This window comes from Chelonia mydas, chromosome 1 (genome assembly GCF_015237465.2).
Source record: "Chelonia mydas isolate rCheMyd1 chromosome 1, rCheMyd1.pri.v2, whole genome shotgun sequence".
In the NCBI taxonomy this organism is placed as follows: domain Eukaryota; kingdom Metazoa; phylum Chordata; order Testudines; family Cheloniidae; genus Chelonia; species Chelonia mydas.
In genome coordinates this window covers 264911894-264939587 of record NC_057849.1, presented here as the reverse complement: position 1 = coordinate 264939587, position 27694 = coordinate 264911894, and the positions used below count along the sequence as shown (strand labels likewise).

Genomic DNA, 27694 nt, shown 5'->3' with positions numbered 1-27694 from the left:
GGCGGGGATTGCCGTGCGGAAGGGAGGACGGCGGGAGGGCCCGCGGGCAGGTCGCGGGTAGGTGGGGCCGGGCGGGGGGAGCCTGTCTCACCCTGGCACCGCACAGAGCCCCGAGGCCGTGGCAAGGCGCGTGAAATCCTGGGATGTTTCCGTGTGGCCCCGCCAGTCATTTTGCAGGCCAGGTCTGTCGTGAATTCTGTTTGAGGAAACTTCGCAAATACTTGACAGGTGCGTGACAGGGGTTTTCGATCTAGGTGGCTGTCATCAGCTGTTGTTTTCACTCGCGCTTCCCCCACGGGGAGCTGGTGTGCCCTCCAGTGCGGTGGTTTTCGAGCTGTGGTCCACGGACCCTTCGGGGTCTGCAGGCTGCCTAAGATTTCCAAAGGGGCCTCTGCATCTCAAGTCAGAACTTTGTAGGGGTCCACAAAAGGGGAAAAGGTTGAAAACTGCTCTAGTGCAGTCAGTGGTGCAAGTAGAAATCATTTCTTGCTAGTGTGCTCATGGGAGGGACACAAAGGGGGAGGGGTATGTGACCTCCCCATGTGACTGCTTCCCCCCCCCCCCGCCCCCGTCCTACCCTCAGGCTGGTGCCCCCGTGCTCTCCCCATCCTCTCCCCATGATCCACATCCATCCCACCTTACCAGGCAGGGGGCTCTGTCCTCCTCCTGCTGCCCCGGAGACTTCTGCGGTGCAGACCCCAGGCAGGAGGACTCAGGAGATGCAGCTGCGTGGAAGGGCTGGAGGGGCTCTCTGGAACCACAGCAGCGAAAGGAGAGAACATGGGGCCACCCCAGCCCTGCCCCGAGTCCTTCCACGCAGCTGCGTCTCCTGAGTCCTCCTGCCTGGGGTCTGTACAGCAGCCGTGCCGGAGGACAGGGTTGTAGGGGCAGGGCCGTGGGCGGTACAGCCAAGCCAGAGGTGCTACCAGCGTTCTGCTCCTTTCGCCGCTCCATTTCCAGGGAGAGCCCTAAACCACAGGGCTATCCTGGGAATGGCAGCGGTGAAAGGAGCAGAACGTAAACCCTCCTCCGGCAGGGCTGCTGTACCACCCCTAGCCCTTCCACGCAGTTGAGTCCTCCTGACTGGGGTCTGTACAGCAGCCCCACGGAGGACAGGGCTGAGGGCGGGTCTGGGGGTGGTATAGCAGTGGTGCCGGAGGAGCTGCCAGTGTGGGGCTGCCCGGCAGCCCCACGTTCTGCTCCTTTCCCTGCTGCAGTTCCCAGGAGAGCCCTGCGGTTGAGAAATCGGTATCTAGTGCAGCGGGAGGGCAGAGCCCCCCCAAAGTAATGTGGATGTGGGGGTTGCGGGAGGCAGCGGGGACTAGGGGCAATGGCAGTGGGGGGAGGCAGTGGGGGGCTGGAGCCCGAAGCCCTGTGGCCAGAGACTGCTGCCCCGTCACTCCAGGGCTGAAGCCTGAGCCCCACCGCCCCTTGGAAGGTGAGGAACTCACCAGCTGCTTGGTCCTTCAGCATTGTGCCCCAGGTGTCTCCACAGGTCCCTGCTGGCAACCCAGCAATCAACATCAAGGTTGTGCATCCAGGAGCAACAGGAATGGGAAGGGGCAGCTACTTTCTCCTCCCCGCTCCCCCAGTAGCAGCTCAGGAGGTTGTGGCCTCAAGAAAAGGCATGTGGCCATGGTGGCCGCATTTGAGAAACACTGCGTCTAGACTTTCATATCAGTCTTAAGGGAGGCTATCTTAGGCCCCCAATCCTGTACTTCCCTCTGTCTTGGTTCAGAGGTCAGTCAAGTGGAGGCAGTTACAGGACTGGGGCCGTAAAAGGTATATTTTCCATGCAAGCTCACCTTGAAGGTAAACACTATAAAGTATTTGATTTTTGAACTGCAGTTAACTTAAAAAAATTAATATCCATCAGTTATCCCTACATAGTAGTTACTCAGTAGAAGCTTTTAGTTGCTGCTTCCAAATATTATCAAATATTATGAATGCTTTTGAACATCTGTGCACTGAAACTTTGCATTAGTAATGGTTTAATAGTTTACATAAAGAATATATCATGAAGACTTTTCTAAACCTTTTTGTTTCTAAAGTGTTCGTACAATGCTTCCATAAGTACTGTATCGCTTTTTTATATAGAAGGTTTAATTAATACCTTTATACCCCCTGCAGAGGGCAGAACTATCCTATGTCTTTTGTCTTCATTCAACATTGCACTGTACTAGCTTTCAACTAACTGTATACGCGTGGAACTCCTAGAATAACTTTCTTTTTAATAAATATGTTCTTAAAATTCTTATTTTCTCATACCTTAATGTTGTTAAGCTGGCTGGTACATAACTCCAAGTCTCTTGCAAGTCATTTTGAGAAAATATTAAAACCAATGTCAAAACTTTTGACACGAGAACATTGTATAGTAATTGTTTAGACTAGGCAGAGTGAGTTTTGTGTGCACAAACATATATATATAAAAAACACACAACCCCTCGCTTTGCCTAGTCTAAACACCCAAAGATATTATTCCAGTCTGTTTAGTAGCATCTTATTTATATATATAATCTGTAATTTTGAGATGTAACCAAAAAGACTTGACTGTATTTCTGATTGTTTAGACTAGGCAGAGCAAGTTTGTGTGTGTGTGTATTTAAAAAAAAAAATTTGAGCTGTAACCAAAACAATATCTTTGGTTTTCATAAACAGGTGATTCACAGCTGTGGCTTTCTAAACTTTTGTAAGTGGTATTGTACAAAAATGTTTCTCCAGCTTTAGTTTTCAAGTATAGAAAATTGATATTTGTAGAAATTGTTCTAAAAACACTTTCTTATGGACCTCCTTAAACTGGAGATGCCAAATACAGAATTCACATTGGTGTTGCATCATATCATTATTATGGTGTTGAATACATTTCAGATAGCGTTATTAGTGAGTTTCCTCCTCTATTGGTAGTTGTGGTTGGATTTTTAGTGGGGAGAGTATTTACTGGGGGGAAAAATCATATGATCTTGTTACTTAAGTATTTGTCTCTGTTTTGATTTCCATTAAGAACAAAGGAGCAGGGGGAAATTGGAAGTAGTTTAAGCCACTTTAGCATGTGGGTCTCTTTAAAACTATATTTACTGATAAGTCTACAACTAATTTTCTCCTAGCTAAAATGAAATTATAATAAAATTTGGAATAATTTATTAGCTTACATACAAAAGCCAGTCAAAATGCTAGGAGGATAAATACAAAATATCAATAACACTTACTGGTCACATAAAACTAAATCAACTCAATCCTAAAATGAATTCAGTTAGCCATAAGCATCCTCTTCAGACCAAAGCTCATGGCCTAAATTTTCAGAAATGATAAATACATTTGGGTGCTTTGTGTGGGATTTTTTGGGGGTGCCCAACTTGACAAGTCTTTTTAAGGAGCCTTATTTTCAGAGGGCCAATTCGCAAAACATTCTGAAAATCAGGGGCCCTTAAAATGTCTCAGATTGGGCACCGGAAATCACTAATCACTTTTGAAATGGCTCAGCGGGGGAAGTGATTTCCAGAGCTGCGGGCCCTCCACCAAGAACATCCTTCTAGTCACTAAAGCGTAGTCATATTCAAGTGTAAGGACAGTCAACAATAGTAACCCACCATTCAGATATCTCAGACCTTTCCTAGTCAGGCTCCAGATATATAGGGACAATGCTCCTGATTACTTTGGTAGACAAACTTTTGAGTTCAGGGATTGTAGCTCTATAATACTAACTTTTGATGGTACATATTCCAACAAGATGACTTAATCTTTCCAACATTATTTAAAAAGGTACATTAGTATACAGCATTTGTTGATGGGTTTTACGTGTGAAAAATGTGAGATCAGTTGCTATCAGAAAAAAATCTTCAGAATACAGTACCCAAAAATTGCTTTGGATAGTATTAAATCCTTATTATATTATGTTAGAAATTATTGCTATCTGACTAATCATAGTTGGTCATGAGTCATAAAAATCAGTACAACTACATGCTTCAGAGCTACTTCTAATCACCTGATTGTAACTTCAAAACACTAACAAAATCAATACATCGATCTAACACCAAGAGAAACAAATAGCGGTGGAGTGGCTATATTTAGTTTCTGAATCCTTCTAAGATGTTCTATTTATATAGGTTCTTATAGTGCCTGTCAGTTGAATCTGAGCGTCTCTCAAGAATTAAAAAGAAATTATCTCTCTCCCTTTCCAGCAGATAGTTCTATCTTGGTTAAGCTTTTTCAGAATTGTGTTTGTGTGTGAGATAATGGACTTATTGCAGGAAAGGTAAGATGGAGATGAGCTTTGCATCTGGTTCTGAATGGGGTGAGTTCTGTGGTTATTCATATTTCTTGCAGACATGAGTTTTTTGGTTTTGGTATAGCTCCAGAAAAAGTTGTACCCTATGTTATGCCATTTCCTATTTCCAGTGAAATGTACCTGTCAAGCGAGAACATGGTCATGAAGAGAGGGGTGATCTCTCCAACAGCTAGGGTAAATCACATAAAGGATTTTAAATATCAAGACAGACTTTAACTCCTTACTCAGTCATGATCCAGAGCAGAGAACTAGGATGACATATTCCTGGTGACCTGTTCTGCTAAGCAGATGGACTGCTCTCCCATAATAATGCTCTTGGCTCACAGTGAGAGGAAGGACGAGAGCCATGTCAGGATATTTCTGTTCAGGACACTTCTGTTTACAGCATCTTTTGGGTCAGGAGGATATTAGTTGATCAGTGGTATCAAATGCTGTAGAGGGGTCCAGAAGGATGTGCATGGGTGTATTTCCTTTGCCTGTGAAAGGAGAATATAATTTATCAGACAAACAAGCTGTTGCTCTGGACTTTCTGCTGTGACCTGGCTTGGAGCCTGACTGGGAGGGATCTAGGATACTGGAAATTGAGTGGCACTGGAGACTCTTTCTCTCTTCTCCCCCGCCCCCGGGCTTATTGATTAGCTTGCTTAGAAAAAGCAAGAGTGGTAACTTGTGAGGTCTTAAGCCTCAATGCTGGTTTCTTTAATACTGGTTAGATTACTTTGTCTTTCAGAGTAGGTCAAAATAAGCAGCTGCAGCCATAAAGGAGAAATATTCCGCTGATTTCAAAGAATAGTTCCTAACTCTGTGTGTGTTTAAAAGCATTTTCTCCCTTTCCCAGACTTTTTCCTCCTCTCGTTAGGCTGGCTTCAGCTTTCAGTTGTTTATCAACTTGGCCCTACCGCTTCTTAATATTCACTTCTTATTAAAGTAAGGCAGAAGGTAATGATTCCAGTTGAGTATAGGAAAAGTAGTAGTTTAAAAGCAGCGCACATGCATGTTTTGCGAAGGTAGAAGTTTAATTTAAAACCATTTTTGTTTGTTCATTCTATCTGGTTTTCACTTGAATATGGCTTTCATTTGGTCTTCATCTAGCACAGTGCTGGCTTTTAACTATCACTTCTATTTCTTTTAAAAAAAAAATCTAAGCAGAGTGCTGCTTTGCTATTCTGTTTATTGGAAGAAAAGCAGAATATTTCCATCAAGTAGGTTGAATAAAAGTAAAGTAATAATAACTGACACAAACAGATTCATAGAAGTGAGACTAACAAACTGGGGGAAAGAGTACCTTTTTTTTTCTTCTTCCTACTAATAGTTCCAGGAATATTGGATTAGTTGCATGAGATCAGAGCTGTAGTCCATCTAGATCAGTATGCTGTCTCTGACAGTGTCTAGAATCGGATGCCTCAGAAAGGTGCAAGGACTTTCAGAGCGGATAACTGTATGATACCAAGGAAGTTCTTTCTCGGCTGGTTAACTCCTGTTAGCTGGAGGTTGGCTTATGCTATCAAAAACAAGAGGGTTTATATACCCTTTTTATTTTTAAAAAAAGAAAACTTAACTAATGTGAATGTTTTAATTAACCCTATAAATTACTATTTATTTTTTGAATTTTGCTAAGCAGTAAGCCACAACAGAACAATGTCTTGTGACAAGTTAATTATGTATTATGTAAACAAAAATCTTTTTGGCCTGTTTTTAAATTTACTGCCATTGTATTTTGGCAGAGAAAATAAAAACATCTGATTTATGTTCTCTATACCATTTATTATTTTTATATCTCTAGCATGTCCCCTCTTACTCATCTCCTTTCACTTTGGTCTTTTTCATTGCCAGATGACTGGGATCAAGGACATAAATGTCCAACTTGATTTTAAAATAGTCTTGGCGAGACTATCTTTTAAGCTAAAATTTAATATCTTTGAGATTGTCAGAAGTAACTGGCAGTTGAGACATGCATCATCTTGATGCTCATACTGTTGATCCTCGTAGCATCAATTTGCAGTGTTAGGGAAAACAGACAGTGTATATTTGGTGCTATACAGCCCCAGGTTTGGAGAAGCACAAGGGCTGCCATAAGTAGGCAAAACCCAGGAGGAAGTGGCAAGTAAAATATGCTAGTAGGCATGGACAGTAAGAGAATTGAGTAATGTGAGGAGGGAGAGGAAAACAAAGTTATATGCTATAGTGAAGTAGATGTGAATGTTGACAATTATTAGTTTTGAAAGATTACAGACAGACAAATCTATGGGGGCAAAGGACACAAAAGACAAAAGCAACTTAAAAATAGGGCAGAGGCAGGGTCTCAGACCTACAATTTCCTTAAATGTAACTGTTTTAGGTATTACTTATAACTGATGCCCCGAAACCATATTTAAAAATGAGTTAAAGGATAAAGAGCACCATCCTCCATTAAGGAACACCAGCTTTTAAAAATGAAAATGCTTTTATTCACTGTCTGCGGTGTTAACTGAAGCTGCATTGGGTAGAAGAGCGTGGCTGGATGCTAGCTGTCTGAGATCTTCAAGGCTGTGTCAGGTGAAGAACAGATTCCTTTGAAACAGGGGAAAAAAATTTATATCTCTCCACTAACTCAAAACTAATGGACTGGATTATGGTCAGGTAGCATATCTAGGAGTAGAACCCAATAATGCTGATACCTGGTCTTCTGCTTGAACTGCTTGACAACAATTCCTGTTTAAATTGTAGACTAACATGATTTTTAAAACTTGGTAGGTTTATGGTGGTCCACATAAAGTTTCACAGAATTATTTCAAAACAACTTTGCATGCATGCATTTCACCAAAATTATTTAGAAACCTTAAACAAATTAAAGGTCATGTTCTTTGCTGGCAGAGCTCCATGGAAGTAAATGGAGTTACAGCAAAAGAGATTTTTGGCCCTAAGATTTCTTTTGTATTCATTAGAAAGATTGGAATTCCATTATTTCCATAGTATAATGCATAATTTGATGTTGGAGGATGCATTTTCAAATGATATACCAATTACTACTAAAATACTGCTGTGTATATTGCATCTCTTGTGACATGTTCTTGATCAGATTTATTAAGGGGTTCAGAAATAAAACCTCTGCATATTTTTAGTAATCTTTCTGTATTTGTAGGGTGATTTTTATATATGCATGTTTTGAGTAATTGAGTTCACAAGAAGGCCTTTATACAGCATATAAACTTGCTGGACAACCAGGGCCTACTCTTTGACTGGCTGGTGCAGTAAAGTTTGAGTACTTCTACTCTTCGGCGCCCTTCCATTAGGGTTTGCAGTAAGCTAAGACTGAACTGGTAAGATATATTACATTTCGTGTATTCTGTTGCAGATTGGACCTAAATTCTGCAGCAAAGCCTTTGGAATCTATGGCATTCTGGTGGAGCAGACTAGAAATTCTTTGGCAGCTTGTTTAAAAATTTAAAAATGAGGTTTATAATCAATTGCATATGAAAATGAATAATATAATCAGTACACTCCCCACTGCCATTTAGTTTATATCAAATTCAATGTATGCTCTTCCCATGTTTTCAGTTTCTCATATGCCACATACTTTTATATTGAAAATGCATAACTACATTGTTGACATTTTTGATGGCGGTGTGGGGAGAAGTTGGAGAGCCTCACAGCTGAAAAGAGAACAATTTTCCTAGGGTTGTGGTGGATTCTCCAACACTAGCAATTTTTAAATCAAGATAGGCTCTGGGCATTATTTTGATGAAGTTCTCTGGCCTGAGTTGTACTGGAAGTCAGATTAGATTATCACAATTATCCCTTTTGGCCTTTGAATCTGTACATCTATGAATTGGCACCTTTTGGCAACTGGGGGTGTTTGAGGCAGTATTGGATTATAGGATAAACATTTTAGCTGGTTATTTTTGTGAAAAATCTGTGACATAATAAACAATGACAATAAGATTGTCATGATTTAGTTTGAGCTAACCTGTTAAAATGAACTGGGCAGTTCATACCTTTCCCACTGTCTCCAGAATTGGGAAGAAAATGTGGCATTGCTTTGTACTTGGTTCATGCTTATTATCTTTAAAAGTATGAGGGCAAGGAGCATGTATTGATTTTAAATGTAAACTTAGATTCTGGAGCAGTTCAGTAAGGAAGGAGTGAATTCCATGGACAGTTCCACGGCCACCAGATGAACAGTGCCCAAGTATGTGCACTCTAAACTTGCCACGAAACTATTCTACGCTTTCCATCACAGAAGTGTACTAGTGCTTTTCTACAGGACTTTAGCTATACCTTCAGATACCTCCACGTTTGCACTTTGGGCGTTTCTCATGCTAGAATCAATGCATGGACAGCTAATCAAGTAATCTAACTGGATTATACCAGTAGTTATAGCTACAAATGATGAACAGATGTGAATTAATCATACAGTGTCAGGAGCTTGCAGGAGGCCTGTACTTCTCAGACACTTGAATTATTTGTAATGGTATGGAGAATGTGGGAGACTTCTGTGTTTATTAATATTATGTGCATCATTTCACTTACTGTTAATTTGCTTGATTGCATGGAGTTAAATCAAAGGAGGCTCGTGGGGTGGGGGGAAACAAACAGGAAATGAAATAATGGCAGAGAGAAGATGCCTTCAGAGAGAATACCAGGGTTCCTTAAGGGAACACTTGGGAGAGCCATTAATTGTGACATGCCCACCCACCTGGTTCCAGCTAGGGTAGCAGGTTTATTTTCCCTAGGCCCAAGATATTGGGATCAAAGGGACACAAAACCATTGAAGACTTAGGCCTGGTCTACACTACGGGGTTAAGTTGAATTTAGCTGCTTTAGGTCGATTTTAAAATGAACGCGTCCACACAACCAACCCCGTTCCGTCAACTTAAAGGCTCTTAAAATTGACTTCTATACTCCTCCCTGGCGAGGGGAGTAGTGCTAAAATCGACCTTGCTGGGTCGAATTTGGGATAGTGCGGATGCAAATCGACAGTATTGGCCTCCGGGAGCTATCCCATAGTGCTCCATTGTGACCGCTCTGGACAGCACTTTGAACTCCGATTCACTAACCAGGCACACAGGAAAAGCCCCAGGAACTTTTGAATTTCATTTCCTGTTTGGACAGCATGGCAACCTTGGCAGCACAGGTGACCATGCAGTCCCCACAGAATCGCAAAAGAGCTCCCAGCATAGACCGAAAGGGAGACACTGGATCTGATTGCTGTATGGGGAGAAGCATCTGTGCAGGCAGAACTCTGATCAAAAAGAAGAAATGGAAATATATTTGTCAAAATCTCACAGGGCACTTTGGAGAGAGGTTACAACGGGGACACACAGCAATGCTGCGTGAAAGTTAAGGAGCTGAGGCAAGCCTACCAAAAGACAAAGGAGGCAAAGGGTTGCTCCGGGTCAGAGCCCCATACATGCCACTTCCATGAGCAGCTGCATGCCATTCTAGGAGGGGACCCTACCACTACCCCACCACTGTCCGTTGACACCTGCAAGGGGGGAGTCTCACGCAACAGAGAGGAGGATTTTGTGGATGAGGAGGAGGAGAATGCACAGCAGGCAAGCGGTGAATCCATTCTCACTGACAGCCAGGACCTTTTCATCGCCCGGGAGCCAATACCTTCCGAAGGTGGGATCCCCGACCCTGAAGCTGGAGAAGGCCCTATCATCTCCATCACTGAGGTTATTGCAGATTAGAAGGTGAAAAAAACACACTCACGATGACATGTTCTGAGCTCATGCAGTCCTCCTGCACTGATAGGGCACAGCTGAATGCATGGAGGCATTCAGTGTTAGAGGCTGGGAAAGCATTAAGTGAGCGCGAAGAGCAGAGGCAGGAGGTGATGCTAAGGCTAATGGGGGAGCAAACGGACATGATGAAGCATTTGGTACAGCTGCAGGAAAGCCAACAAGAGCAGACTGCCGCTGCATCCATTGTACAACTGCCTGACCTCCTCCCCAAGTTCCATATCCTCCTCACCCAGATGCCCAAGAACGCGGGGAGGGAGGCTCTGGGCACCCAGCCACTCCACTCCAGAGGATGGCCCAAGCAACAGAAGGCTGTCATTCAAACAGTTTGATTTGTAGTTTGACTACAATAAGTAATGTGGCCTTGTACTTTCCTCCTCCCCCACCCCACCAGGGCTACCTTGTCAGTTATCCCCCCCCCCCCTTTTTTTTTTAATAAAGAAAGAATGCATGGTTTCAAAACAATAGCTACTTTGTTTTGAAGCTGGGAGGGTGGTTGGCTTACAGGGAATTAATCAACAAAGGGGGGCGGGTTTGCATCAAGGAGAAATACACACAACTGTCACACCGAAGCCTGGCCAGTCATGAAACTGGTTTTCAAAGCCTCTCTGATGTGCAGCGTGCCTTGCTGTGTTCTTCTAATCACCCTGGTGTCTGGCTGCTCAAAATCGGACTCCAGGCGATTTGTCTCAAACTCCCACCCTTCCATAAATGTCTCCCCCTTACTCTCACAGATATTATGGAGCATACAGCAAGCAGCAATAACAATGGGAACGTTGGTTGCGCTTGTTAGGATATAGATATTCAGGCCTGTCTGTAAAGGCCTGTACTCTAATTTAGGTGTATTCTTATCAATTAGCTAGTTCTAGAGGTATAAAAGAGAGAATCAAAATCACTGTCTGACTGTATAAGGCCTTTGGCTAAGCAGCAGAGCTAGCCATAAGCTGGGAAGCGAACGGTCACATCCTCACATTCCAAACTAGTCACATTGAAATAAGGTGCTATTGGGCTGTTAGGCATTATCAGGACAGGATTGTATTCCTATCACCTCCAGAGAAAGGGAAGTGTCTAGAAAATGTAAAAGGAAATTTAGTTTGATAGCATCCTGTATGGCAAGAACTCACTTATCAATAGCTGGGATGTGAAATCCTCACTTCTGTATTGTTTTGTCATTATAGTTCCCACTTTGCTATTGTTTATTTGCATGGTCTCTGTCTGGTTTTGTGATTGCTTCTGTCTGCTGTATAATTAATTTTGCTGGGTGTAAACTAATTAAGGTGGTGGGATATAATTGGTTAAATAATCATGTTACAATATGTTAGGATTGGTTAGTTAAATTTCAGTAAAATGATTCGTTAAGGTATAGCTAAGCAGAACTCAAGTTTTACTATATAGTCTGCGGTCAATCAGGAAGTGTGTGGGGGAAATTGGAATCATGTTTTGCTAAGGGGGGAAATGGGAACAGGGAATGGGGGTGGGGAAATTGGAATCATGGTTTGCTAAGGGGGGGAATGGGAACAGGGACACAGGTAAGGCTTTGTGGTGTCAGAGCTGGGAAGGGGGACGCTAAGGAAGGAAACTGGAATCATGCTTGCTGGAAGTTCACCCCAATAAACATCAAATTGTTCTCACCTTTGGCATTTAGGTATTGTTGCTCTCTGTTCATGTGAGAAGGACCAGGGAGGTAAGTGGGTGAAGGAATAAGCCCCTAACAGTGCTGAGGTCTGACCTAGTCAGCATACAGTGCCAACGAGCTTTTAAACGTCCAAAGGCACATTCTGCCACCATTCTGCACTTGCTCAGCCTATAGTTGAACTGCTCCTTACTACTGTCCAGGCTGCCTGTGTACGGCTTCATGAGCCATGGGAGCAAGGGGTAGGCTGGTAGTTATCCCCAAGGATAACTATTGGCATTTCAACATCCCCAACAATAATTTTCTGGTCTGGGAAGTAAGTCCCTTCTTGTAGCTACTTGAACAGCCCGGAGTTCCTAAACATGCGAGTGTCAAGCACCTTTCCTGGCCATCCCATGTTGATGTTGGTGAAATGTCCCTTGTGATCCACCAGTGCTTGCAGCACTATTGAGAAGTACCCCTTGTGGTTTACGTACTGGTTGGCAAGGTGGTCTGGTGCCAAGATAGGGATATGCGTTCCTTCTATCGCCCCACCACAGTTAGGGAAACCCATTACAGCAAAGCCATCCACTATGACCTGCACATTTCCCAGAGTCACTACCCTTGATAACAGAAAGTCAATGATTGCATTGGCTACTTGGATCACAGCAGCCCCCACAGTAGATTTGACCACTCCAAATTGATTCCTGATTGACTGGTAACAGTCAGGTGTAGCAAGCTTCCACAGGGCTATTGCCACTCGCTTCTCAACTGTCAGGGCAGCTCTCATCTTGGTATTCCTGCACTTCAGGGCAGGGGAAAGCAGCTCACAAAGTTCCAGGAAAGTGGCCTTACGCATGCAAAAGTTTTGCAGCCACTGTGAATCATCCCATACCTGCAACACTATGCAATCCCACCAGTCTGTGCTTGTTTGCTGGGCCCAGAATTGGCATTCCACTGTACCAACCAGCCCCACTGCCGCCATGATGTCCCAATTGCCACAGCCCATGCTTTCAGGAACCTCTGTGTCCATGTCCTCATCAAAATCGTCCTCGTGCTGGCATCTTAGTCCGGTTCTGCAGATACTCCAGGATAATGGACAAGATGTTTACAATGCTCACAACAGTAGCGGTGAGCTGAGCGGGCTCCATGCTTGCCATGCTATGGCATCTGCAGGAGAGCAGAGTTGTAGCGGAAGTGGTGGATGACGATGGATGCCATGAGAATAGATATTTATACAGAACGACAAGAGGACCTGTGAGGTAGATTTATGGCACCAGGAGAGCAGAGTTGCAGCGGAAGCAGTTGATGACGACAACATGGAGCAATTTGCTGTTGAGACTGAGCTCATTTACAAGAGCAGGAGAGTAGAGTTGCAGCGGAAGTGGTGGATGATGACGGTTAGCAGTTGTATTGCACCGTCTGCTGACAGCAGCACCCACGGCACAACAGCAGTGGTGACTGTGAGCCAAGCTGAGCGGGCTCCATGCTCGCCGTGGTATGGCGTCTGCACGGAAAAAAGGTGTGAAATGATTGTCTGCCGTTGCTTTCACGGAGGGAGGGGCGACTGACAACATGTACCCCAAACCACCCGTGACAATGTTTTTGCCCCATCAGGCATTGGGAGCTTAATGCAGAATTCCAATGGGCAGCAGAGACTACGGGAACTGTGGGATAGCTACTCACGGTGCACCGCTCCGTAAGCTGATGCTAGCCATGGTAGTGAGGATGCACTCTGCTGACTTAATGTGCTTAGTGTGGACATATGCAATCGATTTCTAAAAATCGACTTCTATAAAATTGTCCTAATTTCATAGTATAGACATACCCTTAGAGAGGAAGGACGAGGGTGAGCAGGCACTCTGGGCAGCCCTGGCTGGAGGTGACTTTCTGGCAGAGGGCAACACACAGAATACTGCAAGGTCTGTTTTTCTCTGTGGCCAGGAGTAAAGGTGTACAGGCTGAGTGGAACTTACCCAAATCTTGTAAGGGGATGGAAAATAAAGTTTAGGTAAGTTTCAGGTGTGTTGGCCTTGTCACTGCAAACATTTTCTGGTTACAAAGTTGCCTGTAGAGAGAACTCCTGCATGGAGCAAAGACGAGGTGGTTCTGCTAGAAGAAAAGGAGTACTTGTGGCACCTTAGAGACTAACCAATTTATTTGAGCATAAGCTTTCGTGAGCTACAGCTCACTTCATCGGATGGATATTGTGGAAAGTGTAGAAGATCTTTTTATACACACAAAGCATGAAAAAATGAAAAAATGGCCCACCTTGACCACCACGCACATTGCAAGGAGAGTGGCCACCCCAGACAAGCCACCACCAGCAGGAGAGTGGGCCCGCGCGCGCAGGGGGGCGGGCAGGCGAGAAAACCCGGACCCGCGCTGGAAACGGCCCAACCCGACCACCACACACACTGCAAGAAGAGTGACCACCCCAGACAAGCCACCACCAGCAGGAGAGTGGGGCAGGGGGAGGCACCCTCCCATGCCCTGTGTGCACAAAAAGATCTTCCACACTTTCCACAGCACGCACCCGACGAAGCGAGCTGCAGCCCACGAAAGCCCACGCTCAAACAAACTGGCCAGTCTCCAAGTTTCTTCTCAAATAGGTTTCAGAGTAACAGCCGTGTTAGTCTGTATTCGCAAAAAAAAAGGGGAGGAGTGCTTGTGGCACCTTGGAGACTGGCCAGTTTGTTTGAGCGTGGGCTTTCGTGGGCTGCAGCTCGCTTTGTCGGGTGCGTGCTGTGGAAAGTATGGAAGATCTTTTTGTGCACACAGGGCATGGGAGGGTGCCTCCCCCCGCCCCACTCTCCTGCTGGTGGTGGCTTGTCTGGGGTGGTCGCACTCCTTGCAGTGTGTGTGGTGGTCGGGTTGGGCCGTTTCCAGCACGGGTCCAGGTTTTCTCGCCTGCCCCCCCCCCCGCCCCCCCCCCCAGCGCGCGCGGGCCCACTCTCCTGCTGGTGGTGGCTTGTCTGGGGTGGCCACTCTCCTTGCAATGTGCGTGGTGGTCAAGGTGGGCCATTTTTTCATGCTTTGTGTGTATAAAAAGATCTTCTACACTTTCCACAGTATGCATCCAATGAAGTGAGCTGTAGCTCATGAAAGCTTATGCTCAGATAAATTGGTTAGTCTCTAAGGTGCCACAAGTACTCCTTTCCTTTTTGCGAATACAGACTAACACGGCTGTTACTCTGAAATGTGCTAGAAGAGTGACTGTGAGAAATGGGTGCTGAAGCCTAGGGAGACCCAGTTAAAGAGTGGTAGAGTCAGGGGACTCCTCCTTGAGTGAAGTGGAGGCCCAGAACCTAACACTAGGAAGGTGTGCTTACAAGATGGGGTACAAGGCATGGCACACTCTGTGCTCCATGACAGATGATAGAATCCATCTAATCTAGGATAGTTGTATGCCTGCTACAAGAAATCTGCAGTTCACATGTTTGTGGCAAGTTTAAATAAAGATTAGCGTAATGATAATATGCAGTTGAGAATCATTCACTTGTAGAAATCTTTGAAATAGGTTGGAGGAGATTTTTGTCTAACAGCAATTTTTATGAAGGTCGCCTAGCATAAAGACTGTTTTTTAATGAAATTTTATTGAACTGGTTTTGTTTAATGATTTTCAGATTATGAAGTTGACTTGCAGTGCTTCACCATTATTGATTCCTGTTTCTTGCCTCTTCTGTAGACCAGCATATTTAAAAAAAGATTGGATCACTTAATGCATAGGTCTCCGTTTAAATAATTACTATCTTCACCAATAACTGAAGTAACTTCTAAGCCTTAGATACCAGAAAATGGTGCAGAGAACAAGTTTCAGAGTACTGTAAACTAAAGCTTGTGACTTTTATGTGTTACAAGTAAGAGTGGTTTTTTTAAATAACAAAACTTGAATTATTAAACTAGAGCTAGGCTTTTTGATAAGCTTCAGTGCCAGTCTCATGAACATGCAGAATTATGGTTATGCTGTACTTTGTACAGGGAACTTGTTACGGTCCATTGGATTGCTGATGCAAAATATAAAAGGGATTTGCACAACTGGTGAAGTTGGCTAGGTAAAAGGAAAATCCACTTTTGAAAGCCTGCTTAAATTTTATTCAGATGTAGATGTCTGGATTTCATTACAGCATTTGATACCCATCTCATGTAATACTACTTGTGTAAATAATTCACATTGGTTTGAATATGAAGATTGTTACATGGATTGAAAACTATGAAGAAGTATAAACAGTTGGTAATACTGAGATTTTGTTGATGTAATTGCATCCACAGATTGGTTTGAATGTTCAAATTTATAACTATTAAAAATAACTAATTGTAATGTATCCAGGATATTATGTAGGGATGCTGTGTGTTAATGAACATATTTATTGTAATCAGGAAAAAAGGGTAAACAGCCTGTTAAATTTGAAGATGATACTAAATTAGGAGCTATAGTAAATACTAGATACCAGTAAGAAGAGAAGAACAATACATAGAAACTAGGGTGGTTAGAAATAGGTTATTTCAAGCTCAGGGGATACAGCAAAAACATAAATAGTGCAAATAAAGGTAAAAAGTAATACATGTTTTTTAACACAACCCCCACTTTGGGTAAAATTCCTTCTTATTTTTTTTTTTTAAAGTCTTCTCTGCTAGCATCAAGCCATTCAGGTATTTTAGATTTGTTTTTATGTGGGGTGTTTGGAATCATTTTTTTTCCCACTACACATCTGAAACTGTCTCCATGTATCCTTGTTTGCTTGCTTCCTCACTGTACCCATTTTTCCATCACAGGCTTTTGTTAACCTCAGAGCTGAGTTAAATCCTTTTATCCCCATAGTATCTACTCCCAAAAACATTATCTTCACCAGCAGTTCACAGGGTGCAAATTTCCAAGGGATGATTGTGTCCGCTCCAGGCGAACAGCTAACTGTCAAAACTGTCAGTAAACAGCCAGAGTGTCCACGTTAGAGTCTGTAGCAGTGGGGTTGTTGGCTTTGCCAGCTCCTTTTCATTTCTGATCAGTATATGTGGGGTGAGGATTTGCCTACCAGTATTTGTGAAGAAGATAGCTATCCAACCCCCCCCCCCTTTTTTTTTTAAACTGGAGAGAGGTTTCCATGGCTTATTTGGCAGTACCACAGTCTGTCTTAGAGACTGGGTAGAGAACTGAAAAGTTAAGTGGAGAGTAGGAGCAGAGCTCACTTTGAGTACAGCTCAGTGCTATGTTGGCCTCTTCCAGAAAGGTGCTTACAATTTAGGGTTGCTGGATCTTTGTCTTCCACTTTTTCTTTGTACCAGGATGTCTCTTATGTGGTCACAAGACAAAGGGAAGCTGTCATAAATATAAAGGGAAGGGTAAACCCCTTTAAAATCCCTCCTGGCCAGAGGAAAACTCCTCTCACCTGTAAAGGGTTAAGAAGCTAGGATAACCTCGCTGGCACCTGACCAAAATGACCAATGAGGAGACCAGATACTTTCAAAAGCTGTGGGGAGGGAAAAACAAAGGGTCGGTCTGTGTGATGCTTTTGCCGGGGACAGAACAGGAATGGAGTCTTAACATTTAGTAAGTAATCTAGCTAGATATGCGTTAGATTTTGATTTCTTTAAATGGCTGAGAAATTAAACTGTGCTGAATAGAATGGATATTCCTGTCTGTGTGTCTTTTTGTAACTTAAGGTTTTGCTTAGAGGGATTCTCTATGTTTTGAGTCTAATTACCCTGTAAGGTATTTACCATCCTGATTTTACAGAGGTGATTCTTTTTATTGTTACTTCTTTTTTACTGATTCTTCTATTAAAAATCTTCTTGCAAGACCTGAATGTTTTTTTCATTGTTCTTAAGATCCAAGGGTTTGGGTCTGTGGTCACCTATGTAAATTGGTGAGGATTTTTACCAAACCTTCCCCAGGAAGTGAGGTGCAAGGGTTGGGAGGATTTTGGGGGGAAAGACGTTTCCAAACAACACTTTCCTAATAAAATAAACCCAGGTAAACGTTTGGTGGTGGCAGTGGAAGTCCAAGGGCAAAGGGTAAAATGGTTTGTACCTTGGGGAAGTTTTAACCTAAGCTAGTAAAAATAAGCTTAGGAGGTTTTCATGCAGGTCTCCACATCTGTACCCTAGAGTTCAGAGTGGGGAAGGAACCTTGACAGAAGCTCTTCACAGAACTGGACTAAAAAGTGATAGATTAGAGAGAACAGTGTATACAAATCTCCTAGGATTTCAGGGAGAATGAGTGAGCCCCTTGGAACCAGGTAATAAGGAAGGTGGATCAAGGGTGAACTAACAGTACTGCAGTAAACTGTTTACAGTGACAAGCAAAAGGGGGAAAACAGGAGTTGGAGGAAGGAGATGAATCGCCTAACTCTAGCTCTATCATCTACCTTGGAAAATGAATCTCCTTAGCGGACAGATTAAGCCATCTGTCAGTTCACCTGGCATAATGGGGCCCTCTAATCTGAAGCGTTTGGGCTTTTATGGAGAAATGGGATGGCTTGAAATTCCTTACTGATGTGAACAACTTTTGTTCTGCAGTAGACGCTAGGCGAAGATGACTCTACCTGGATGACTTCTATGTATCTTTCACCCAGTGTTTTTTTTTTTCTCATGTGCTTTTAATGTACAAATCTCCTCAGAATTGAAACTGAATAGAATACTGACAGCGTCACGATTATGGGCCTGATAGACCAAGTTTTTGCTGATATTTGTCTTTTCCTGGTTCTGAATTCTTACAGTCACCAGGCTTCCTTCTCAGGCTAGGTTTTAGGTCTCCAACTTCCAGGTTTTTTGTTATGGGGGAAATCTCTATTAGAGAGTTATCCAGTAGGGTTACAGGAACCCTATTTCATTCCAGAAGGACAGGCCTCTCTGACTAACTTGATAGCATATGGACAAAATGTTTCCACAGTTCTTCATCAATGGTAATAGAGGACCAAATTCAGTCCTTCATGCAACTGCTTCAGTGGAGTTGCACAGATGTTTTAGCCTTGTGTTCGGTAGGACTTTTACACTATTTACTCTTGTGCTGGTCAAGCTCTGCCTGTGCTAGCAATGGTAGAAGCACTAGTGTAGACTAGGTGCAGACGTATCTACCATGGTGTTTTCTAAGCCTGTTCAGAGGCTAAAATTTGTCCATTAAATTGAATCTTAATTTGTAAACTCAAATATAGTCCAGTTCATTCTCCCCAGGCTGTATTGGCTCTGCAGAGCTAACAAGCCTATGGGGGGAAAAATGTGATCTTGTAATTAAAGACTGTATCATAATACAGACAAACAAGGTGGGTGAAATAAGGTTGCACAGGTAACATTAATTCTGGCATTTTCTAATTTTTCAGTGCTTGACTTTGCAACCTGAATAATGTTCTTTTCACATAGTGCATGTGTGTAATATATATGTAAATTGTATGCTCTTTGTGGCAGGTACAGTCTTTTCATTATGGATAAACAGTGCTGATCTGGATGGACCTTCAAACCTTGGTTATGAGTGCAATCACTGTACAAATAATACTTGGGTCAGCCTGCCACATTTTCCAGGAATGATTGTTTCTACACTTGTGGATGAGCTCTATGGTAACTCAATTGTCTGAATGTGCTGGATGCATCATGTGCTTCCTTGTCATTTCTCTGTGAAGGAATTGCTTTACAGATTCAGTAATGATAGTTGTAAAGTTGAAGAGAGCTTGAAATTTTTTTTGTTTTTTGGTTTTTTTTGTTTTTTACCTTTAAATGTTGTCCCTGCATCTCTCAGCAATTTGAGGGATCACTCATACTGATTGTCTAATAAAAACTTATTCTCTTTGGATTAATAAAACTTCTATTGGGATAGAAATAACTGCTTTCCTCTTGCTTGTTCATTGGGGAGACTTTAAGGTAAATTTAGTTTGTTTCATAGTTCTAGGGACAAAGTCTTTGTTCCATTTCAAACCTGATTTATTACTTGTGACGAAGTAACTTCATTTGGAGCTAAAGGCTGTAGCAAGGGACATTTGAGCTCAAGAATACCAGAATTCAGTGGTATTTCTTGGATTTTTCTGCCTGTTAAATCAAAAAGGTTTGTGGTATCCATCCATTCCAAAAGCAGAACAACATTTACAGATGCAACTCCACTTTATACACTCACTGTGCCTTTTTGACCTTGGAATCTATGAATCTTGCACTGCGGCTGGCTGTTTGTTTGTAACTGAATGATATATGTAATTTTAACACATTTTGGGTATAGTTACACATATTCAGAATCTAAGCTATTTATACGCATGATGTGAGAGCTGGTATCACATTTGCAATTTCAGTTTTATAACATGGAGATGAGTATCTGTGAGGCAAACCCATAGCCAAATCAGAGCTGCTAGCTTAGCTGCCCTTCCAGTAGGTGCTCTGCGAGCCAGGGTTGCGCCATAGGGTTGCCAAATTTCTAATCTCACAAAACTGAACACCCCTGCCCTGCCCCTTCTCCAAGGCCCTGTCCCCCGCTTGCTCCATGTCCCCCATCTGTCGGGGTTGCGGTGTGGGAGGTGGTATGGGCTCTGGGCTGGGGATGCAGGCTCAGGGGTGGGACAGGGATGAGGGTTTTGGGGTGCAGGAGGGAGCTCTGGGCTGGGGCCAAGGGGTTTAGAGTGCAGGGGGGTGGGCTCTGGATGTGGGACCGGGATGAGGGGTTTGGGGTGCAGGAGGGGACTCCAGGGAGGGGGTTGGGGTGCAGGGTCCTGGCGGCGCTTACCCAGCTCCAAGGAGTTGCCCAGCAGGTACCTGCAGCCTCTAGGCGCATGGACAGCGAGGCGGCTCTGCGTGGTGCAAGCTGCGTTTGTGACCGCAGGAACCCCCCCCCGCAGCTCCCATTGGTTGTGGTTCCCGGTCATTGGGAGCTGTGGAAACAGCACTTGGGGCAGGGGGAGCACACAGAGCCTCCCAGTCCCTGTCCACCCCATCACCTAGGGGCTGCAGGGATCTGGTGGCTGCTTCCAGGAGCCGTGTAGAGCTAGGGCAGGCAGGGAGCCTGCTTTAGCCCCAGGCTCCTGCTGCGCTGCTGACTGGACTTTTAACGGTCCGGTCGGTGGTGCTGACCAGAGCAGCCAGGGTCCCCTTTCGACTGGACATTCCAGTCAATAACTGGATACCTGGCAACCCGAGGTTGTGGGTGGTCCTGTCTGCGTATGCTGAGAACATGCTCCCTGTGGTCCAGGACCCGGGCGACCTGGCAGGGTGGTGGCCTGCCATGCCATCTACTCTGTGGCCTCCTTTGCCCAGGTCCAACAGGGTCAAGAGCTCTGGCCTGATGGTCGGGGTGGTTGGCAGGCAAGCTCCCTCCCACCTGTGTTCCAGGCCATCCGAGTGTCTACCTTTCCACCCATCCCTCCTTTCCAGAGAATTGGCATGATTTAGAGGACAGGGTGTCTAAGCAGCCGCTGAGGTGGATGGGACTGCCAGAGGGGAGGTCTCTGGTGCTTAACCAGTTGGTCTTGTTCATGGTCTGGCAGTGGCTCAACACCTTGAGCCCACCCCCGGGTACCCGAGTCTGCATCTAGAAGAAAATTCTGGAGTTCTTTTGGTCAGGGCTGTACTGGGTGTCTGTGGGGATCCTGAGTCTCCCCCTGGAATAGGGGGGGACAGGCCTGCTCTGCCTTTGCAATCAGGTTCATGTCTTCCACCTCCAAGCCCTGTAAAGATTCCTTTATGGTGCAGGTAGTCCGGTGTGGAGCGCACTGGCACACATCTTCCTCCGAGGGCTCCAATACAACCGGCAGCTCTTTTATCTCCATCCAAGGGGTCTTCTATGAGACCTCTCTGAGCTGCCGGTCTTTTACCAGGACCTCCTAAGAACCTGGAAGCTGATCTCAGTGACCAGGTCCTTGCCGGCTGCCAAGGGGGAGGAACTCCTCAAGGAGCTCCTGCTACACCAATGGCTCTCATCCAAATGTACATGTACCCCTGGGGGTACACAGAGGTCTTGCAGGGGTACATCAACTCATCTAGATATTTGCCTAGTTTTACAACAGGCTACATAAAAAGCACTAGGAAAGTCAGTACAAACTAATTTCATACAAACAAAATGAAAAAGCAAGCAGTTTTTCAGTAATAGCATGCTGTGCCATTTTGGATTTTTATGTCTGATTTTTTTTTTTGTAAGCAAGCAGTTTTTAAGTGAGGTGAAACTAGGTGGTACGCAGGACAAATAAGATTCCTGAAGGGGGTACAGTAGTCTGGAAAGGTTGAGAGCCACTGTACTACACATTCCCTAGCTTGGTGCGCAGGTGGCGGAGTCCCCCTCGGTGTGCCGGAGGTTAGTCCTGGCAGATATCACCAGGATCAGAGACCTCCTGGACTACGACAGGAGGGACTGGGTGGATCCCCTGGCATTCAACCAGCACATGGGACTCTCTGCCCCTTGTTCCCCAGGATATACTTCAGGAGGAGAGGGCATCCTTACCACCTGCCTCTTGGGTCTTCCTTGAGTGGGTCCTGTGGGAGGGTGCTCCTTGCCCACCCTGGCCCTCCAGACCTCACCATCGGGCCCCTGCCCTGCAAGCCTCCTGGCCATCCCGTCTGCAACACCCTGAGACGGCTGCATGACTTGCAGCTGGTCCATCTCTGAACTGTGCCTAGGAAACATACGAGCTTGTGCTCTGTATTCTTTATTTGCTCACCCTTGCATCCCACCCCGATACAAAGTAGAGGGTGAGGAACCCTGGGGGGACCAGTCTATTCCACCCTGGTCCCCCAGTCTGCCAGGGATATTGGTTGGTGGCTCCTTCATGAAGTTGTGAGCAGGGGCGTGTACCTGGCATTGTTGACCCCCACCTCCCTGACACTTGCCCCTTCTGCGATGTGAGGGAGATCCTGGCGTACATCTGCCTTGAGTGTGCCAGGTTGTAGCCCCTTTTCTGGCTCCTGCAGAACCCTCTCACATTTTGGCTGCACTTCTCCCCGCACCTCCTGATATTCGCCCACCCTGTCTGGGCTCCACGGAGTCATGAAACCTCCTTGTTGCCCTCCTCCTGGTGCTGGCCACGGTGGCCATCCACCATACCGGGAGGAGGATATTAGATGGGGAGCTGCTGTGCATCTGTGGGGGCTTATTTACATTCCTCCCTTTGGTCATGTATCCAGGCAGAGTTCCTCTGGGCTGTGTCCACTGCTTCCCTGGACACCTTCAAGGAGCAGTGGACGCTGTCTGGGGTTCTTTGCTTGATGTCCTCCTCTGGCTCCCTGCTTTTGATGCTGTGACCCTCACTCCCACCCTGTTTTTTCTTATTTGTTGTTCCCCAAATTTACTTGAGTTCTGGGTTTAGTAGCTCCTCGCCATAGGCTGGGGGAGGGGCCTTTAGAAGTGAGCAGGCTGGCACCTTCCTGTCCCAAGGAACTCAACAGGTGCTCTTCCAACAGTGAGTCATCACTCAAGCATGTGGCAACAATTCAGCTGCACTATCTTACCTTTCCTACAGCAGCCTATCCTTGACAGACCCTAGGTCAGGTATTTCCCAACCCCACCAGAGCTGCAGATCAGTCTGCAACAGCAGTACCTGGCTGGAACACTGCAAGGCAGCAGGAGGGTATCAGACTGCTCTTGACCTTGTTCCTGTTCCTGCCCCAGCCTTGCCCAAGCTTTGTTCCAGTCATGACCTTGTCCTTGCTCCAGCCCTGTTACTGACCTGCTCCAGTCTTGCCTCCATTTCCCGACTCTCCCTGAACCCTTGGACTCTGATGACCCAGCTTGGACCTCTGGCCTATATGTGGACACAGGCTATGCTACTGACTTGGCTTCTTTCTGGACTCTGACTGCCCTGCTTTGACCCCTGCCTTTCACCTGGACTCCAGCTATGGTACCGATTCTGTCCTGACTACAGATTCTGTTCTTGGTTCTGACCCCAGCCTGTCCTCAGATCTCAATTCCAGAGCCACCCTTGGCCCAGTCCCAACCTGATGTGCGGCTTCAACCTCCACTCCAACCACTAGGCATGATTACCAGGAGGCAGTGCCTGACAGTATCTGAGTTATGATGGAGAGACAGCTTATATGTTTTTTCTTTGGCCCCTAAAGCGGTGTTTCCCAAACTTGTTCCGCCGCTTGTTCAGGGAAAGCCCCTGGCGGGCCAGGCTGCTTTGTTTACCTGCCGCATCTGTGGGTTCGGCCGAGAGTGGCTCCCACTGGCTGTGGTTCGCTGCTCCAGGCCAGTGGGGGCTGCGGGAAGCAGCGGCCAGTACGTCCCTCGGCCTGGGCCCCTTCCCACAGTCCCCATTGGCCTGCAGCGGCGAACCGCGGCCAGTGGGAGCCGCAATCGGCCAAACCCGCGGACGCGGCAGGTAAACAAACCGGCCTGGTCCGCCAGGGGCTTTCCCTGAACAAGCAGCGTCCCAAGTTTGGGAAACACTGCCTCAAAGTATTGATTTGAATTTTTTTATATCAGACTACAGTGTTTATTCTGTAATTTTTAATTAATGTGCAAAATCAACAATATCACTAAAGATACTCCTTAAAATGACTGATTTATAGATCTAGCTTATCCTAATTATGTATAATACTGGCTAAGTCTATATTTACTCAGGCTAATGTAGTTTGTAGCTCTTCATGAATTTTTTTTAAAGAGGGCTTAAATACAAAGAAGAAAATCCTACAAAACACTACTGTAGTATTTAAATTGTGACAAAAGTTAGCAAAACAAGGACATGAAAATCTAAAAGTAACAGTCTTCTGTAACTCTTTCCTTTTCTGAATTTCTCCAAAAGGTGCTGGATGATATTTAATTGTATAAATTATGGGGGCATGATCTTCTGGGACTCACAGGCTGTGCATTTGTGCGCTAAGCCAACCTACCTAGAAGAAATTCCAGAATGGGTCCCAGTTCACTGAACATGAACAAGAGGTGTTGCCTTTCCTTACAGGTATCGATACATGGTGGGGTGGGGGTGGGGGTGGGACACAGTGGGTTTGTGCTTAAATAAAGGAGGGATATTCAGCATCAGCTGCAGACTGGAAAAGTGCATGCTCCTCCCACCCAGCTCATCTCCAGCCCATCATTACCAATGCTTGCAATTTCTATCAGTCTCAGGGGATTTGGTGCTTTTCTTAAAGCCCCGGCTCCTGGATTCAAGTGATTACATGAGAATCTGTTTCCATTTAAACAAACAACTAAAAGTGAAGGTCTACCTCTTGCGGTAGCAGAGACCTTCCCCTGACTCCATTAATGGGAGCTGCACAAATGTTGAGTCCACTGCTTTTCCTAGTAGTCTGTCATTATTACCATTTTGTCTATTATGATGGAGACTAGAAACCTCAGTAAGGATTGGTGTGCACTCTGATCGGACCTGAACATATGCCTAATAAGTGACAATCTAAATTTAGACAAGTCATAACAAATGTCTGAGACAGATAAAAAGGGAGGGAGCATGGACAGGGCAATAAAATAGCATGGTTACATAGGTAACACTTGCACAACTTGAAGGCTGCTAATGGTTGCAAGTGTAGATTTAAAATATGAACAAAAACCAGCTATTCTTGGACTGTCACATAAACTGGGCATCATTGATTAGATTTCTTGTAATCATTGCAGTAAAGGAGGGTTTTGAGGGAGATTAGGAGGAGAGGGTAATGGCCTTATGAATTCATTCATAGAAGGTATTCCATACATAAGGAACAAGGCATGGAGATGACTGTGGGGGGAGTTTTTGAGGGGATTATTTTAAAAATGTTCCTAATCTTGTGAAAAGTGTGTTAGAATATAATGACGGTACATGGTCAGGATCTTAGTTTCACAGCTCATATGAAAGAGAGCACTTGCTATAACATCGTGCCCCCAACACATTTAAGAAAGATTCAGCTTAACTATGATTTTTCTGTTTACTTGTATTTCTGAAGTTTGTGAGGACAGAACCCATCACAGAATCAGACGGATCAGGGTTGCAGCTAGAGCTGGTCAAAAAACAAAAACAAAATTCGAAGTGTCTTTCCATTTTACAGACTTTGAATGGCCTGTGGGTTTTTTTTTTTTTTTTTTAAGTCCCTGGTCAGTAATAAGTCCTTGGTTACCGAAAATGTTACATTTGTGAACATATCAGCATTTTTTTTTTTTGGTGAAGTTTTTCTTTTTCTTTTTTTTCCCAAAACATTCTTTCTTTTCTGTGCATTGAATGAGGGGAGCAACTTTTCATTTGAAAAATTTCAACTAGCTCTAGTTGCTGCATGCAAGGAACCTGTCTAAAGGATTTGAGTCCTGAATTAATCAAAACTTTATTGGTCCTGCTTTATGAAGTTAATACACGGTACCTTTTTGTTATCTTTGGAATCAAAGTAAAATTATAAAATGTGTCCTATTCATATTTAAGTATCTATCCCTAGCTCTTAGGCACTTTTTTACAAAGTTCAGATACAAAAATAAAACTCACAGCCTATCACATATAGTGGACTGCCCTTAGAGTAAAATAACACTTGGCTGCTATAATACAAAGAACCCTAATAGCCCTGTTAGATCACCTTATAGTGCTCAACCAAGTCTCTTCCCAAATGTTGGAGAGAAATGATTTATGCATTCCTAGAAAGTGAACAGATCAGGGTTCTGTCAGACCAAAATGGGGAGCAAGTTCCAGTCAAACATGGAAAAAAACTCTACCAAGAACCCTGTTTTTATTTGAAGCAGGGGAACTTCAGCTACTGTGCTTCATTTGATCGAAACTGCAGTGATATTGTGTCACAGAGTGTGGGGGAGTCAGGGCCCTGCCCCCCCCCCCCCACTTCTTGCTATTCACCGTGACTCTCAGCCAGTCAGTAAAACAGAAGGTTTATTAGACTACAGGAACACAGTCGAAAACAGAGCTTGTAAGTACAGGAAACAGGACTCCTCAGTCAGGTCCATCCTGGGGGGTAGGGAGCCCAGACCCCAGTGCTGGGCCTCCCTCCGTTTCACCAGCCAGCTCCAAACTGAAACCCCTTCCAGCAGTCTCACCCAGCCACACACCCCGGCTCCTCCTCCAGCCTTTGTCCAGTTTCCTGGGGAGAAGGTGTCACCTGGCCCCAACCCCCTCCTGGGCTCAGGTTACATGCTCACGTATCATCCCTCAAGTGAAGTCACACCCTGATATCCCACCACCATCTAGCACCAATGCAGACAGTAGCAGTAAAACTCTCGCGCAACATTCCCAGGTCAATACTGCCCACTCCCTACTCCTTCACATCTTGCATGGGGAGAGAAGCTGTTTCTTCAGTAACAATCTAAAACATTCAGGGCTTAATTAAGTTAAAACTAAACTCTATAGAGAAAGTAGTTGGCAGCCAGGAAAATTAATAGCGCATTGGTGTTAATGTGCTCGCAGCACAAAACACTCATAAGCAGCTTAGCATTCTGTACTAATGTAAGTTTTTAGGCAGTCTCAAGATCTAACCTGATGTAGAGAACCTTGCAGTAGTCCAGTCTTGATGACAGTGGAATGTAGCCAGTGTGGTGCAGTATGACTGAGGATGACCATATCATCTGATATTACCACTGTTATACAACTGCAACAAATCTTGTACAAAGTGTATTATGTAAAGGTGTAAATGGAAAAGTTACGGTCTATGTATCATCACTGTATCTGAAGTTATGAATATTTGCTATGTATTTGTATCTCAAACGTATGTTTTGTTCTTGTTTTGATACCCACAAGATATATTTACATCCAGTCTAGCCAGCCCAGTGTTGATGGACCATTCAGGTGTGGATGGGCCATTAAGAGGAATCAATTCTCCAGGGGGCCTCCCTGAGGATGCCTCAGACAGCGTGGAGCCAATGGCTACCCCATGATTCAGCAAAACATGTAAGGACATGTGATGTGGACATGTGACCTAAGACTCTCTTTGCAAGTAACTATCTTCTTTGAGGAGCGTTCCTGTGGGTGCTACACTTTAGAGGTCTTGGCAGCCTGCACTTCTAGTCGGAGTTTTGTGGTAGCAGTGTCCCAGTTGGCCGCGCACACACGGCAGCCATCTCACGCTGCGCCGAGCAGCTACCTCGTCAACCACCACCCAGTTCCTTATCTACCGACAACAGCAGCGCACTTATCTACTCTCATATTCCTTTACTCTCTGCCCTTTTCTCAGTTAATTTTCCTCATTTTTTATCTCTACGTT

The 27694-nt window shown here is 44.8% G+C and overlaps 1 protein-coding gene and 2 long non-coding RNA genes across 10 annotated transcripts in view; 2 read left to right on the top strand and 1 right to left on the bottom strand.

Annotated features, from left to right (window-relative positions):
- LOC122465600 lies at positions 1–14407 on the top strand. Of its 7 annotated transcripts, XR_006290549.1 has the most exons (3): positions 7803–7814; positions 9394–9398; positions 14233–14407. It is a non-coding gene; the product is annotated as an uncharacterized LOC122465600 (long non-coding RNA). The 7 variants fall into 7 exon arrangements; XR_006290546.1 differs by lacking the exons at positions 7803–7814; positions 9394–9398 and adding an exon at positions 1–228; XR_006290547.1 differs by lacking the exons at positions 7803–7814; positions 9394–9398 and adding an exon at positions 3748–3759.
- LOC122461348 overlaps positions 1–27694 on the top strand; it is a 236386-nt gene that overhangs the window by 336 nt on the left and 208356 nt on the right. The window lies entirely within an intron of this gene.
- On the bottom strand, positions 1975–27176 carry LOC119564398. Of its 2 annotated transcripts, XR_005223187.2 has the most exons (4): positions 26971–27176; positions 5571–5786; positions 4510–4761; positions 1975–4405 (listed from the first exon to the last, which is right to left on the bottom strand). It is a non-coding gene; the product is annotated as an uncharacterized LOC119564398 (long non-coding RNA). The 2 variants fall into 2 exon arrangements; XR_005223186.2 differs by lacking the exon at positions 5571–5786 and having other exon boundaries at positions 26971–27161.